Source organism: Aythya ferina (genome assembly GCF_964211825.1).
Source record: "Aythya ferina genome assembly, chromosome: 1".
In the NCBI taxonomy this organism is placed as follows: Eukaryota; Metazoa; Chordata; class Aves; order Anseriformes; family Anatidae; genus Aythya; species Aythya ferina.
The window spans coordinates 15610884-15626594 of record NC_140296.1 but is presented as its reverse complement, the minus strand read 5'-3'; the positions used below and the strand labels follow the sequence as shown (position 1 = coordinate 15626594).

The window sequence follows — 15711 nt, the reverse complement described above, 5'->3', positions numbered from 1 at the left end:
TTGTGTGACAAAGAGTACAAGTAATAATAAGTGTATTGATTCTCTGGATTAAATGATCCAGTGTCCAATTTCTCTGAATTGTAAATTTCGTCTGAATCCCAAGATAACTTAAAATTCCCTCTGTAATATCTGTTCAATACATAGTCTCTTAGGACAACAGTTTGTTTCCCATTATATTTGTCAACAGCTGGCATAATGGAGCCTTGGCCTTACTCTGCTTTAAGTGTTTATTAATACTACCACTACTACTATGATGATGATAGCAACTTATAGCTCTGATATGTCTCTTGTCCCAAGAAATCTCCCTTCACTTATCTGCCACTGTTGAATTTGGAGAGTAATACTACCTTCAGTGTCTTTCCACTAACCTTAAATATTTATGGTAATGTCAAATGCTTTGACAGCCTTTGCCTCTTGCTCCTTTTTTATCAGAGAGAAAAAACAGTCTGCAGGCTTCTTGGTAATCATCTGTGCATTATGTTCTCTAGAAAGTCATTCTTAACAAACTTTATTCCTCTCTAATAGTTGGTCCAGCTTTTTAGTTCTTGTTTTTTTTTGAGGGGAGAGAGCAATTAATCCCTACATCCATGCTGTACAGTCTCACTGTTTTTCTACTAAGAAAAAAATCACTTTTTTTTTACTTTTTATTTTTGTTTATTTCTCTCTTCATTATATCTTGTTTCAAGCCTGCAGTGGACTTTATTCTTTGTCCTTCTTTAATATATCTTTTAACAATGTGCTATTGTCATTGTGCTTTTTCAGAACCAGCTCATCCAAACTCAGTTTATTTGAGCTGACTCTTTTGCCCTTGGATTTCTTGACAAATTGTTATAGTACATGAAGATTGATAATTCTGCATCTTGACACAAACAACAACCTGTACTTAGAAAATGTGAAGAACTTAATACATACCTAATTGATTCATAGGCTTTTAATTACTAATTAGTATTTCTTTCAGGAGTTGCTTCTTATGCTTCTTAAAAGCAGTGTGTCTATGGCTACATGGAAAAATTTCAGATTATTCAAGGAGGAAAAAAGAAAACAAACTCAAATATTATACCCAGGAATCTGCTATTGATAATATTTTAGGAGAATTTTGAATTAAGGGCCTGAAACTATCTCTGTGATGATGTCAGTAATGAATCATAGAATGGTTTGGGATGGAAGGGACCTTAAAGACCATCTAATTCCAATCCCTTGGCCATGGACAGGGACACCTCCCACTAGACCAGGTTGCTCAACGCCCCATCCAGCCTCGTCTTGAACACTTCCAGGGATGGGGCATCTCAGCCTTTCTTCATGGGAGAGGTGCTCCAGCCCATTGATCATCCTTGTGGCCCTCCTCTGGGCTTGTTTTAATATGTGATATTGAAGGAATAACATCAGTTCTAAAAAATTCACAAGTGTTCTAGCATCTCAGTAATTCTGTGGGATAGACTATGCTTTTTAATGTGAAATTCCTAGTTCAACACCTGTGTTCTAGTTTGGTATATAGTAGTGGAAACTTTGGTCAAAAGATGTGAGCAAGAAAAGAAAAAAAAAAATGACAAGGATTACATTGCCCATGTTGACATGGGCACTAATCATTCTGGTAAAGGTGTTTATGCTGCTCTACAGTAAGGCAGGGAGTTCAAGGTCCTGTTACTGCCTGAAGAAGAACAGTTGACCTCACTACGAGCTCAATCCCAGGCCTAAAAATGAGGCCAGTTCCAATTTAGTCAGCCAAACAATACTGATTCACACCAGTTGATGATCTGATGTTTCGTTTGAGTCATACAAGTGTCCCCAGCGCAGGTATATGAGACTTTTTAGAGTGCCCTACTGCCCATTTTGATTTCTTTTTTGAAAATTATAACCCCATTAAAATGTGAAAAGTGTTGAGTGAAATACATATATTTGGCTGAATTCAGTTCTAATTTCTAGGCCAGAGAGGCATGTTTTAGATTTTTCTGATATCAGCATAGCCGATTTAGTTCAATTTATCATAACTTCAGTGTATCACTGTGCTAGTCATTTATTGCTCCTGCTGTTTCTCTGATTCTGCATCCTGCTCTTACAGCTTTCTCTTTCCTCTTTCATCTCTTACTTACTGTGGTTAGATCCTCAGCTGGTGTAAGTAGCTGTGACCACTGTAAGGATGCTGCTGATTTACACAAGCGAATGTTCTGGTTCCAGATTGTCTTGCTGCTTTATGAAAATGGATTTGGTGAATGAGCTTCATCTGTAAATGTCTGATCTAAGTTTATTAACATCCTAATATGTCTCAGGCAAGTATTTTTAAGCGTGTTTTCATTTTATTTTGTAGGAGAATTTTATGTTTATTCTTTCTTTATTACTTAAATGCTGTGTTGAAGAAACAAATTGTCCATTGAGATGGGTTTAGTGGAGCATTTGTTTCTTTCTTGACAGAATATTTCTCTGCATCCATTAAAAAGTGGGAGCAAAAAAATAGAAAAGGAGTTTATTTAAAGCTTTATGTATGAAATAGCCAAGTAAATGTGCATATGGGTAGAGTTGAATTGGCAGGTTGGGGATTATCAGTCCCGTAATTAAAGGGAATGAATCAGAAAGACAACTTGCTGCCTTTACTTTGCAACAATATATCAGAAAAACTGTACTCCAGTGTTGGACACCCTTGTCAGGCTGTGACCTGTGGGCTCTCTGGAATTTCAGGTTACTTTTGGGGAATGCCATTGCCTTCTACCAGTGAGTGCTAGCACTGACCCTGATGCACCCAGAAGGGAGAGAGAGAGGGAGGGAGAGCTGCCTTCTCCTTGCCGAATATTTGCTGCACAAATCTTGATAATGTTTGCTCATGTCACAGTGGATTTGAGAAACACTTAAGGACCTGTAATTCTGAGAGAGCATGGATATTGACAGCCCAGGCAATAGCATGCTCCATCACATCACTAGTCTATGAGGTTCTCAGGAAGAAAAGCAAGGGATGATGGCTCCAAAATGTTGCCCAATGTCTTCTACACTGAAAGAATATGAACTGAGTTGGAAAATCTAGTGTATGGAAAGCAAGTGGGGTGAAACATCTTGTTTAAATTCTCCCAGTACTGCTGCAGTTTCCCTGAGCTAATGTCCCCTATGGGTGTAGCCAAGTTCAGAATCTCACCAGTCTTTGCAGCTTCAGCTGCAAGCAGTTAGGAGAGAAAAGGCTGATGTGGAAGGACTCAGTCTTCATAAAAACAGGGGAGGTTTACAATGTTTCAAGTCTGTTTTAGTAAAAAAAATCACAGGTGAGGCTTTGGAAACTGTTGTGAGATCAGGAGCATCCTGTGAGAATACAAAACAACACAAAACAAACAAACAAAACAACCACCACAACAAAAAGCAGCCAACCAACCACTTTAAATGAATCAAACCGATATGCAGGCCAGCAGCTGTAGGACAGTTGTGCAGAGCTAAGTAAAACACTATTTACACTGCTCACAACTGATTTTAGTAACACACAATACATCTTTTATTTACCAAAGGTGTCAGTTATTTAATTGTAGTTTGTACTAGAAGGTTCTCAGAGTCATCACTGTGGTAATTCCTTAATTACAGCCTAAGCTTCAACAACAACAACAACAAACAACAGAACATTTCACACTGGGGAACCCAAAAATGGCTGTTGCCATTTCATCTTATTACATACTCTTAAATGTCTGCTGTAGAGTTGGACTTCTGAAGTCTAAATCAAGAAAGGTTTAAAATTTTGTCTTTTGATGAACAGTTCTCCCATGGAAAAGACTGATAAACTCAGCAGGAATGACTGCAGCACAATGAAAGTGCAAATAAAACAAAACAAAATGAAAGAATACAAAATAAAACAAAACAGAACAAAAAGTTGTCTAGAATTTTTGCGAGCAAATAGAAACTGGACAAATACATTTTTGACACCAAATTTCTAGTAAATCATGTTTTCATATTTGCTCTGCCAAGCTGATTTTTATTATTATTATTTTTTCTCTTTCATGGGTCAAACATACGAACATTTTTCCTCCTTTGGGCAGAGGTTCAACCTGGCAAGAGTAAAGTGGCTTGTAACTCTTATTTTCCTATCTTTAAATGCAATAAAAAAGCTTTTACTATTCTCCCCCCCCCACACACACACACACTTTTTTTTTTTCTCTAGAAACTGACTAAACCTTATGCAGTAGTATGGTGAATTTATTTTTCCTTTCTTGGTGCAGTAATTTGGGGATGTCTGGCTCAAGGTTGCTGAGGCTATTTTAAAAAATGGCATCACAATGTATTCATTTCTAGTTACAAGGAGAGATGGACTGATGTTATTTTTTTTTTTTTGTCTTACTGGACTGTAATCCTAGATGCCATCAAAACATGCAAAGCAAACAAAGTCACTTGTTTGTGTAGTCCAAAGGATGCAAAGGTAAGCTTCATTGTTTAAAGCATTAGTGTGGAAAAAAATGCCTAGGCAATGGTGCGGTATGTCCCTGTCTCCATTCAATAGCTCTGATACAGAATGTTCACAAAATGAAATGTTATAAGAATATTGTGTTTATTGGACTTTCTCACTCTTTTTATCACAGTCACATAAGCCTCTTATCATGCTGCTCTCTGGCCAAACAGCTGCTTGAAGCTGTGTTAAATAGTGAACACACAGTTGTGCCTTTCTACTGAACAGAACCCAAGTGACTTGGGAACCTGAGTTCATCTAGATGTGCAGCATCAATGTTTGCATAGAGGTGGGGTGAAACAGCAGTGAAAAAGCACCCCCTGACTTCCCACAATAGGGCTGCCAAAAAACAGCCCACAGGCTGCAAGCCCTGGAGGTCTGGCATCACTCTCCACATGCAGGGTCCCACTGCTCCTGGGGACCTGCCCTGGTCATGCCTCAGCCAGCTACCAGGCTCCTGTCTAGTGGCCAGAAGTGTGCATCCCAACATTGTTTACTTCTCTGCTTTTTTAGTCTGCAGTTTAGGTCAACAGCAGTAAGGGATAGCCTGAGATTTCTCTCTTAAATCCTCTGCCCGAGCATCAGCTGGCATTTCTTGACTGAACTAGTCTTTCAGCTAGGTAGGGGCAAATCAAGTTCACTTTTTGTCTGGAAGCTTTAGACTGAGGGGATGCTAAGGGTGTCTGCTGGTTAATGTTGTCTCTCGTGTGTTCTGAAAGCCGGAGTGAAATGTGCTGCTTTGGGTTCCTGCTAGCGAGATCTGGAGACAAAGATGGTTGAATTTGTCATTGTAACTGCTCAATTCTTTTTCTGTCAAATGTTTCACTGAACCTGCAGTCAAAGGACAACTTTGAAGCTTTGTATTACCTCCAGCATGATTACACTGTGGACTCCTTTTTTCTGTTTAAAAGAGAGAGTTCATTGAAGGCCCATGAAAGTGAAGGATTATTTAATTACTTCTTGATTTGCCAACACTATACTCAACTCTGTTCAGAACATAAAGATATATATTGTCTATTCCCAGAGTCTTAGGGGAGTCTTGAATATGGTTTTCTCCACACAGGTTTCAATGTGTTTTCATCTGCTCACGCAGTATCTTTTGTTGCTCTTAACTTCTTGGCAGCAAACCTAAGCACAGGGAAACGTATTACAGTAGGTTTGAGAATACATGGCAGCAGAAGTTCAAGTTCTGCTCTGATCTTTGTGTTTGTTTTTTGTTGGTGTTGTTGTTGTTGGTGGTGGTGGTGGTGTTTTTTTTTGTTTTTTCAGATGAAAATGCATGAGGTGAAAATTATTTAATAGGACAGAAAATCATTCTCTCAGGAAGAAAACCTCCATGCATATGTTCATTTTATTGTGCTCTAACTTGCTGGAAAAGAGGAAAGTACTGTTTTGTTATTGTTGTTGTTGTTGTTTTAATTATTATTAAAAATTGTATTTTTCCATCCTGTTTGAGGAGCTTCTGGGTAAAGAACAAAACCTGGTTTTCTAAGGTCATTGCCCAATTAGGGTTTTGCAGTAGAAATCTGGAAAGACATATGCAATTCTTTGTCCCATCGCTGTTTTGCTGAATGTTAATCATTTATCTTTAGAATTCCTAGTTCTTCTAGACTTTATCTTGTAAATTGTAAAATTTTCAGAGGAGAAGTTCTCCCTCACATTGTTTCTGTGGTGTACAAATACAAAACGTTGATTGGAATCACCAGCTGCCACAAAATTGACAGTGAAATTGTCAGGTTCACATAGACAGAAAGCAAAATCAATGAGACAACCACTGTCAGAGAACTGCAGAACACCCATCAGCTGACCTCAGAACTACCTTTACCCTTGTGTGCCTTTTTACTGCTTCCATTGTCCCTCCATCGTTGTGCACTACAGTGAGGAAAGAGCAAGACAACTAAGTTGTAAGAAAACCAAGGCTTGATTCATGCAGTCAGTATCACTAAGTGAACGTAAATTCCACATTGGTACATAAAAATGATGTGATTCTCATTGCTTACCATCCTTACACTCATTTTGGAGCTGGGACTGACATATATATGAGCTTGACATGTATAAAGCCCAGTACCATTGGAGCTGAATGCAGGTGGTATGGATGTAGCAGGGACTGCATGGGGCAGCAGTATGAGTTGAGCCTGAGTGATGGCTTAGCTCCACAACTTCTCAGCAATTCTTTCTTTGTTGTTGTTCAAACTATCCCTTTCTAGCCTAGAAGTAATGTTTCAAATCTCTTCCTTCTGGTAACCAGCTGTTTTTTTCCAGAAAGTAGTTGGGAATCTGGGATATGGACATGGAACTTCGAGAGCCAACTCCATTTCTAATTTTGTGATCAGAATGTGGCAGTGCTGGTGTAAGATACTGTTGCTACATGTGGCATAGCAGCACCTGAGCTTGTGGGTTGTGCTGATGCACACCAGCATCATTTTCGCAGCCAATGATCCCTATACACTGGCAAAGAATGAGTTCTCCCACCAGGTATTTGTGCCACATCTTGTTTCATTCTTTGGTGCAGGACTAAGGAAATCTCTAGATGATCTTCTGATGCAAGATCATAACAGTAAAGGAAGGCCACAGCCAAGAATGTTATGAATGTGCCTGCAAACTTTGTTAAATTGCAGTATCTATCCACCCGACAGCTCTGCAGTGTTCTGATGCCAAATCTTTGGAGAAAATCCTAAGCACTTACAGGAAAGATCCTCTGCATTTAAAGCATACGGTGCTTTCAGTATGTACAACTTAAATTGCTTTCCAGACTGGGGAAACGTTTCTCAGCACATGGGTTTTATCTAAATGATAGAAAACCTTCCCCAGGGTCTTACTTGTGTTCTGCCTCCATGCTGGGAAAAGACCTCAATGTACGCTGTCCTCTTTGCCCCAGTGCTGTGGTTTCCATCATAAGAAAACTCAGGCATGAGGGCTAAAAGGGAGCCATGGTGTACTCTGGTCTAAACTGTCAGAGACCCTGGACAGGATGCCTTGGAGCCAGAAAGTAGAAAGTTGCTGGCTCCTTCCTTTGTGGCTAAGTTTTGAGTTCTGGCCTCTGCTCCAAGAACTGCTTGTGCATTTTACCTCTAACTATTTCTTGGCAAATGGACAGCCCATCTTGGAAGCATCATCCAGAACCCATCTATCCCTGGGGAGGAGACAGATGTGGTCTGAATTCTCTCAAACAAATACAAGAAGAGCAACACAACCTCCCATTTCCTTGCAAAGGTTTGCTGCTAGGCTACTATAGAAAAAGGAAAGGACTACCTACAGTGAGATCTGCCTACATTGTTCTTTTTTTTTTTTTTTTCTTTGAAAAGGTCTAGATACCTGTCTTAATGAGGGCATACATGGCTATCAATCCTAAGAGAGCACATGTATGTAGAGATGGCTTGCTGCCAAATGTGCAACTTCTGGTAGTTAACACTCCATAGACTGATCCTGATCATTTTCTCCCTGGATGCATAACAGGTAGTCTGGCACTGGACCTAGTGCTCCAGGTCTCATTTCAGCTACCAGGTCCAACATGGGATGCCTAGCTTGGGGGGACTTCAATATTTTTATCTTTGTGCAATTAGTCATATACTGACCCTAACAGACTAAAAACATGCCTTTGACAAAATCAGGCCACAGAAAAGATGTCTGCCAGACTTTGCATTTTAAGAAGAAACACTTCAATCCCTTCCAGAGATTCTGGATCTAGAGTTTCAGTGCTGATATAGAGGGTAAAGAAACTCATATTGCAAGAGAAAATTGCTTTGATTTGTGTTTTGAATCAGTCTTTTCATTTACTGCCTAATGTTTTAACATATGACCTTCCACTCAGTAATCTGCTACAATATATTTAGCATGAGAAACCTTTCCCCTTTTGACTGATTTTGTCTTTTCCTTTTATCAATATTTTTCTTTCTTTAAGGTAGTTCCACATCTTGTTGAATCTTAGGAGTGTTTAACTGAATTAGTTTCTATAACAATATCTTAAATCCTCTTTTACAACAAATGACACCAGATTTCTGATAAAAATAGCCCTTGGTCATAAACATCTAAAAATCGATGAAAGGAAAATGAAAATTAGTATATTTTCATTACACCAGAAGAACATAAAGGAAACTTTCTGCACAGGCCTGCTTACCTGAAACTACTAAACAAGAAAATTTCTCTAGTTTAAATTCTCCAGTTCTTCACTTAGCAAACCCATATGAGCCAAAGTCCAGTGTTGATATTCATGCTTAAAAGCTGTGTCTATCATGGTCTTGTTTGAGGCACTACACATCTGCTGATAAGTCTTACAACAAGTTTGCTATGTACCAGCCTGTTCATGGAGGTGTCAGAACTCATTACAAACTTCCGCTTCAGTTACTGGGTTTCCTTTGTGTTCTCTGCAGAACCAGGGAAGTAATTTCCTTTATTTTTCTGAAACAATTTCTCAAGGTTTTCTGTATTTTTGTTCTCATGATCATGGGGTTATTTGCATTGGTCCTATTCCACATCATTACAACTACATGTTCTTGATTATATGCATTTTCCTTTTTCATACTTAATTATGGAATCTCAAGAGAAAAATACATTCAGCTGTTGGTGTAAGAGTCCAGCAGGAAGTCCAATCCATTGCAACACAACCACCCATGAAAGAACTGGCAGTTAACAACATATTTTATATGTTGGCGTAGCATATGTTGTTTTTCTATAGACATTTTTGCTTTAATTATGGCATTCGGCACGTCCTTTTGTGTGGAATGAAATCTCTATCAAGAGGTCAAATAAAAGCAAGTAATAAAATTCACCACAGAAAGCAAATGTCACAGAGTTTGTTATCTCCATAAAAACAAGTAAGGATTTGTTTTTTCAGTGTTCATCTGTGGAACACAGTTCAAGTCTGAACAAGGTGCTTACCAAGGGTGACACAGAAGAGTCCCTCTTCATCTCACCAAAATCCAGGCAGGTCTGTCCTTCATGTCAGGACTATTTCTTAAGTATTGCATTCATAAAGCAGTTATGGTGGTAACCATTCAACAGTACAAATATTATTAAATTAGAATTAAAAAATGCTTATTATAGTGAGAAGCACTGTAACAGGCTGTCTCTGTGAGTTATGTGTCTGGACTTCCTTATCAATTGTCCACTTAATATTCTTGTGAGTGGTCTTTGCTGAGGTCCTGTTAAACAGCAGATTGAATATGTAATTCCAAGACTCGTGGGGTTTTCTGCACAGAGACTCACACTGACTACTAACTGTTCTATTATAAAATGGATGATGGCTCTGACTTGAATTCTGTGTGTGAATTCTGTGTGTGAATTTTAGACAGTGTTGTTATGTTTCTTTTTTTTTCCATTCTCCACCTTCGGTGCTGGTATTCTGCACTGGATAATATTGCTTCTTTTAAATACAGCTCAGTTTTTCATGCTTTGATATACCCTATATACACGATAAAACATTATTCTAGCCACATGACTCAGAAATTTGGAGGGAGCTGGGTGAGTGCATGTCAGATCTGAATCTGGCTGAACATGCACACAGCATCTTTTGATATTACTTCAGTGACAGCATTGGTCATGCTTTGGATTTGAACTCTGATGTCTGGAATATCTTACATGTTCCTCATCAAAAGTAAGTACCTGTTGATAAGAGAAGGAGCAAGTACCTTGAGCTGCTTGTTTGAAGTTCAGAGGCCAGCCTACCTGACTGAGTCTTTCATCATTCCCAGTGGGTTTGGGGCCCACTTATTAATTGCTTGATAACTGGCTTGCAAGGAATACAAGATGGTGTTAAAATCCTGCTCTCTTAAAATCCCACTTTCTTATTAGGTTTTGATCTTTGAGCTGAACACAATCTAAGGTAATGCTTTGGACTGGATCCCCTGGCCTGATATGCCCTTACATATGCAGTCTTATTCCAAAATGATTGCTTTCCCAGTTTAGTCCCACTTAGTGAGCTTAAATTTACAACTTGAAGTCTGGACAGGCTTAAAGTGCTATTTCACTCTCATTTATGGCAATCCCAACCCATTCCCTCCCTTGCTCCACAGACACCCATGCAGGCCCATTCTGTGTTTTTGCAGATCTTTTATTGATGACTGTCTATAGGAGCAGAAATGAGCTAGATGTTTGAAGCTCTGCCCCTGAAATGACAGAGATGTCTAAGACAGGTACTACCATGTAGTACTATTTTCTTCATTAGAGAGAAGAAACATAATATTGTGTTGACTATCCAAGGTTCATTTTATTGTTGATATTTACTAAAAATATATGCATAATATTTTTAACTAGGTAAATGACCTTACAGTTTTATATCTTCCCAACAAGCTGAGACCAGTTATGAAATACACTATTTCAACCATGAAGTCTGTCATCTTTTTTCTCTGATTTATGCAGAACCTTATGGATAACAAATAAAGTTTCTCCTTATTGCAGGAGGTTGAAGGAATTAAAAAAAAAAAAAAAAAAAAAAAAAAAAAAAAGCCAATGAATATCTGAACAGGCTGCCATAAATACAGCTTGTTTGGCATGCTTGTCCCCAGGATTAAATGATTTGTGGCCTGGATTCAAAAATGTTTTACTGTTCTTTGCTTCTCACTCAGAGGATTCAGCTATTTAGATCAGGCTAATTTTCAACTGAAGGAACTGAAGAGCTATTATTCTCCCCGAAGGTTATCTCCTTTGTTTAAAAACTGGTGGCAAACCATTGACCACTGTATTTGTTTCAAAGACGGCAGCAGTGGGGGAGGAGAGTTATATCTGGAAAACTCCCACATACAAACTCCCAAGGTTATTTCCTGAAATAAAACAAATAGTTTCACAAGTGATGAAATGAACTTCACATGGTTTCCAGCAACTTTCTCCCGAACTGTAACAGAGGATGAGCTCATCAGGTTATGCTCCATGGGATTTAAGAGGGTATACTTCTTGTCATAAAGCATGTCAGAATGTCGTATCTTTTCAGTTTCTACAACTGTGTCAAAGTTTATTGATGTTGGCCAACTTCTACAAGTACATGTACAAGGAGAAGAAAGACAGAAGCAAACTTATGCACAGAAAAACGCTTTTACAAGTGAGGCTAAAACTTCAGAAACCTTACAAAAGTGGGACTAAATGTTCCATATTATTGGTTAGGCCTTTAGACAAGGTCATTCTCTGAATTCTCCTTTCTGAAGCAATTGGCACTTACAGACTCTCTTTGCTCAATGGATATCCAAGAACAGATGGCAGATCAGCTATTAGCAAGCAGTAATTGCATTTTGGTTTTATTTTGATTTTAAGTGAAGGAATTCATTGTCTGTTGAGCGATGATAATAAAAGCAGACTTCTTTCTGTATCGGGTATGTCAGGACTAGGAGCAGGTTCAACAATAGCATGTAGATACATTGTGAAAGCTTACTAGGAAATGCAGAAATCCAGAGCAACCACAGAGCATGACATTAGGAGAGCATGCCCTAGCTGGGAAGGATAATCACTGGATGTGCTGGGAACTTGTGCTGGGGACAGTTTTCAGACAAGCCCTATTTTCAGAGTATTGGGCTGGACTTCCCCCTGTGTATCACACTCAGATATCTCCATGCAGGTGGCGGGAGGCAAACACATCTCAACATGCATCTTCTATAAGCTATGAGTTCCTCTAACCTGGAAGGCTGTAGTATAGACCAGTAAGTTTAAAATTATTAGTTGGGCAAGAATTAAGGGAATAAAAGATAGGTTCATCCAGAAAACTAAAATATAGACAAAGTTGCTTTGCAGTCAGTTCAGCCTCTGCAGGGAATTGCTTTACTGCAAAGAATGTCTCCCAGCTTCCATTTCACTCATCCTTCTTATGAAATAGGCTCCCTCCCCCATATGTAAGGATGTCTTTCTAGCTCCTGCCATCTAGAATATCCTCCTTGTGTGTATTGCTTAAACGGCCTCTGTTTTTTGCCTTATGACTTAACACTTTCCTTTATTCATTGTGAAATGATTTTATATGCTTTTTTGTAAATGTGACAGGTAGTGTATTAACCACTGTCATCTTTTATTTAGTACCATAAAGCATTAAGGAATACAGTTACTACATGGCATTCAGGACACTGTATAATACTGCATTGTATTGCATTACAGCTTGGGACAGTTATGTGCCTTGAAAGAAAGAGGTACTCTCTTTTCCTTTGCCTACATCTTTTTCCATTTTTTTTTTCTTTTTTCCTGACATTCCCCATGTCCAGTACCTGATTTCCATGAGTTCCCCCGGTGTATCTGATGAAGACAATGTTTGTGATGCTTGTCTGCTTGGAATGGTCTTGTTATTTTAGTCTCATGTCTTAGCTCCTACAAGAAATACAGGAGTTGCTTACATCTCCTCAAGCTGTTTCCCAGATTCTCAACAATTTGTGAGGGGCCAACTTCCAGAGACAAAATTTGGGTTGACCATGTTCCCATGTCTATTTAAACCAGTTAATTCTACAAAACTGCACTGAAAATCCTATTAGAAAACTGTAGATTAATTCCTGGCTGCACTACTTCAGACTGAAAATTAGCACATGGGGACAGAGGTAAGAGGGAATCAAACTGTTTGAAAGCTCTTGAAGAGTCTACTCCAGTGTCAAGTGAAGGCTTTGCATTTCATCCCTTGTGAAGGATTATAGAAACAGCATTTGTGTCCATTATTGTCAAACAGATTTTCTTTCTGTGTGGAAAAGCCATACCTTCATCCTGTTATATTTTTATTGAGAATTCTCCTCCCATTCTTCCCTCTAGCCTTTCCTTATAATGAGTTACTCTATAATTACTGTATTTGTTATGATAGAGATAAGTCACTGTGCTTTGATTTTATAAGCTTTTCAATGTGCTGGTTTATTTCTCAATTTACCTATTTAACTTTGATAATGCAGAACTGTGCCAAGCATTGCTCTGATCTAGTCAGCAGGGGCAGAGCACCCCAATCTGTTGGATTCAGAGTTTTAGTTAAATTAAAAACTGACAGAGCATGTCTCCTTGAGGAACAAGAACATTGGTAACATGCTTTCATTACTGGTGTGCTGAGTAACATGAACAGATTTTTTTTGGGGGGGTACATATACAAGCCCATATCTGTGCTCATATCTGGCTGGAAAGGGGAACTCTTCTGTGAGAAAGATGAACCACATTGAATCCAATGAAATGTGTGGTTATAGTGGGAAAATGGAAAGAATTTGCTGCCCAGGGAAAAAATAAAAAATAAATTAAATAAATTACTCTCAGGTATAGGAGGAATTTGCCATGTTTTAATACAGCAACCTTTGTTCTGGCTTAGGGAATGGTTGCTTCATTCAAAAGTGCAGGATTTGCTTTCATCAAAACTGTTTTATTCTTATCCATTTTTCTGGACATTTTGGACTCTGTGAATATCCTCTGTCCTCTTGGGTGGGTGTACTGGGTGTTCTCAGAGTCCAAAGTTGCTCAGCATTTCTGAAGGAACTCAGTAGGGTTGGCTGGACATTTTGTTTCATTCCAGATTAGGGGAGAAAAAAAAAAAAAAAAAAAAAAAAAAAAAAAAAAAAAGATTTTTTTTTTGTTGGTTGGTTTCTTTTTTTGGTGTTGTTGTTGTTACAGAAAATATATATATATAGAAAACAGCCTTGTTTATAGATGCTCCTGATGGAAATTACAACAAAACTGACTTGTGGGTGGTCTTTATTTTCACTGAATTTTCAGTCAGTTTCTCAGTGCAAAATCACTTGGTCAAAACAGAACAAAACAAACAAAACTTTGTGAACTATCTAGTCAAGGCTGTATTTGGTTAGAAAGGATGGCTCAGGGTGTGAAAACATTTCATCTTGAATGAAAGCATCTTAAAAAGATGTCACAAATAGATCTTTGGAGATTTTTACAAGAAACACAGACTTTTAAGTTTCAGGTTGTTTGGATGCAAGAATTATTACCTTGTCAGAAGGGTACAATGAACTGTTGACACACATTCACACTGCTTACAGCTTTTTGGAAGGTGGTATTTACAGCCAGGAACCAGTGAAAAGCCACCTGAAAACTAAATTCACTTACCATGAAGTTTGCAACATTTCTCTGGGTTTCTATTTTCCATAATTATTTAGCTAACAAACAAAATGTATTTGCTTATTTTTTTTGTTGTTGTTGTTTGTTTGTTTGTTTGTTTGTTAGTTGGGGGGGAAAGGAGGGATATTCAGTGTATTATTGAGTCTTGGTCCTGAAATTAAGTAGAGTGGTTTGGGCGGGAGAATTCCTCAATAGCCAAAGTCAGGAGAAGGCACTGGTTTTACATTTAGGCTGCCTGCAGTGGAGGTTGACCAAACCTTCAGCAGAGAACTGGTGCTGATGTTCAATTTAAGATCAGGACACCAGAGCTCAGATGTTTACATGAAAGCTAGTGCCCATGTTCCCATTAGTTAACATTTGTTCAATGCAGTTGAGTAACTGAGTGAAGACCTGTCAGAGTATAGGTCCCTCTGGCTATGCTGAGGAGTTCAGCTTGCTGACACACAGGTGGCTCTGTGAGACAGCACAGCTTCCACAGGACTCTGTCTGAGGCTGATAGATGTGTTGCTGGACCTCTCCATCCTCATGGAGACCACGAAGGAAATCATATGGTATTGTAAATGGTGTTAGAAATCTGCAAGTAATTGAGCTGGGCTCAGTTACTCAAGATCTCCATGCATCATATGGGGAGTGTAGATAGCCATTTCACACGTGGAGGCTCAGATTCAAATATCTTGACTGGAAACTGCATGTTGCGCTGAAGCCATCTGATCTTTGAAATTTCACCACACTAAAACTTTCAATGCACAAAAATCTAGTTGTTTGCCATTTGTCGGTGCTGGGAGTCAAATCCCACTATTGGTAACAGCTGGACAATGCAAGTACATGGCACAATTGAGAGGACCCTTTGACTTTTAGAGATCTGGGTCTTGACACGGTTTCCGTTATCCTTGGAGTAAGGGATTTACAGCAGCTGAAGTTTTACCTCAGTATAAGCAAACTTTAGGAACAATTGAGTATTTGCTCAGGCAAAGTTGTGAAATTTTAATTAAGTAAGAGCTTGGTTGTTTGTCTTGAAGTTTCTCAATATGGTGGTGGGTGAGCCAGCTTCTGATTTCTGTTTTGTCATTGTAAGTGTGGAGTACGTACTTGTGTTAATGATCCTTTGACACTAGAAGAATCACACCATAAGAAGACTGTCAGGATGTGACCTAACACATGCTTCTGAGAGGAAATACTTAAGCACAATAAACAAATTTTCAGTCACTCTTTCCTTGTTATTGCTGCTTTGCTTAGAGGGCTTCTCTCCCCAGAACACCAAATTTGGGGAACAAGGATGTTTGCCTTTTCACTTTGCTCTGTCT

At 38.7% G+C, this 15711-nt stretch overlaps 1 protein-coding gene across 5 annotated transcripts in view; it reads left to right on the top strand.

The window, feature by feature from the left end:
- The window catches only part of PDGFD (platelet derived growth factor D), a 144763-nt gene that overhangs the window by 68632 nt on the left and 60420 nt on the right, over positions 1-15711 (top strand). The gene's annotated exons all lie outside the window — the stretch shown is intronic.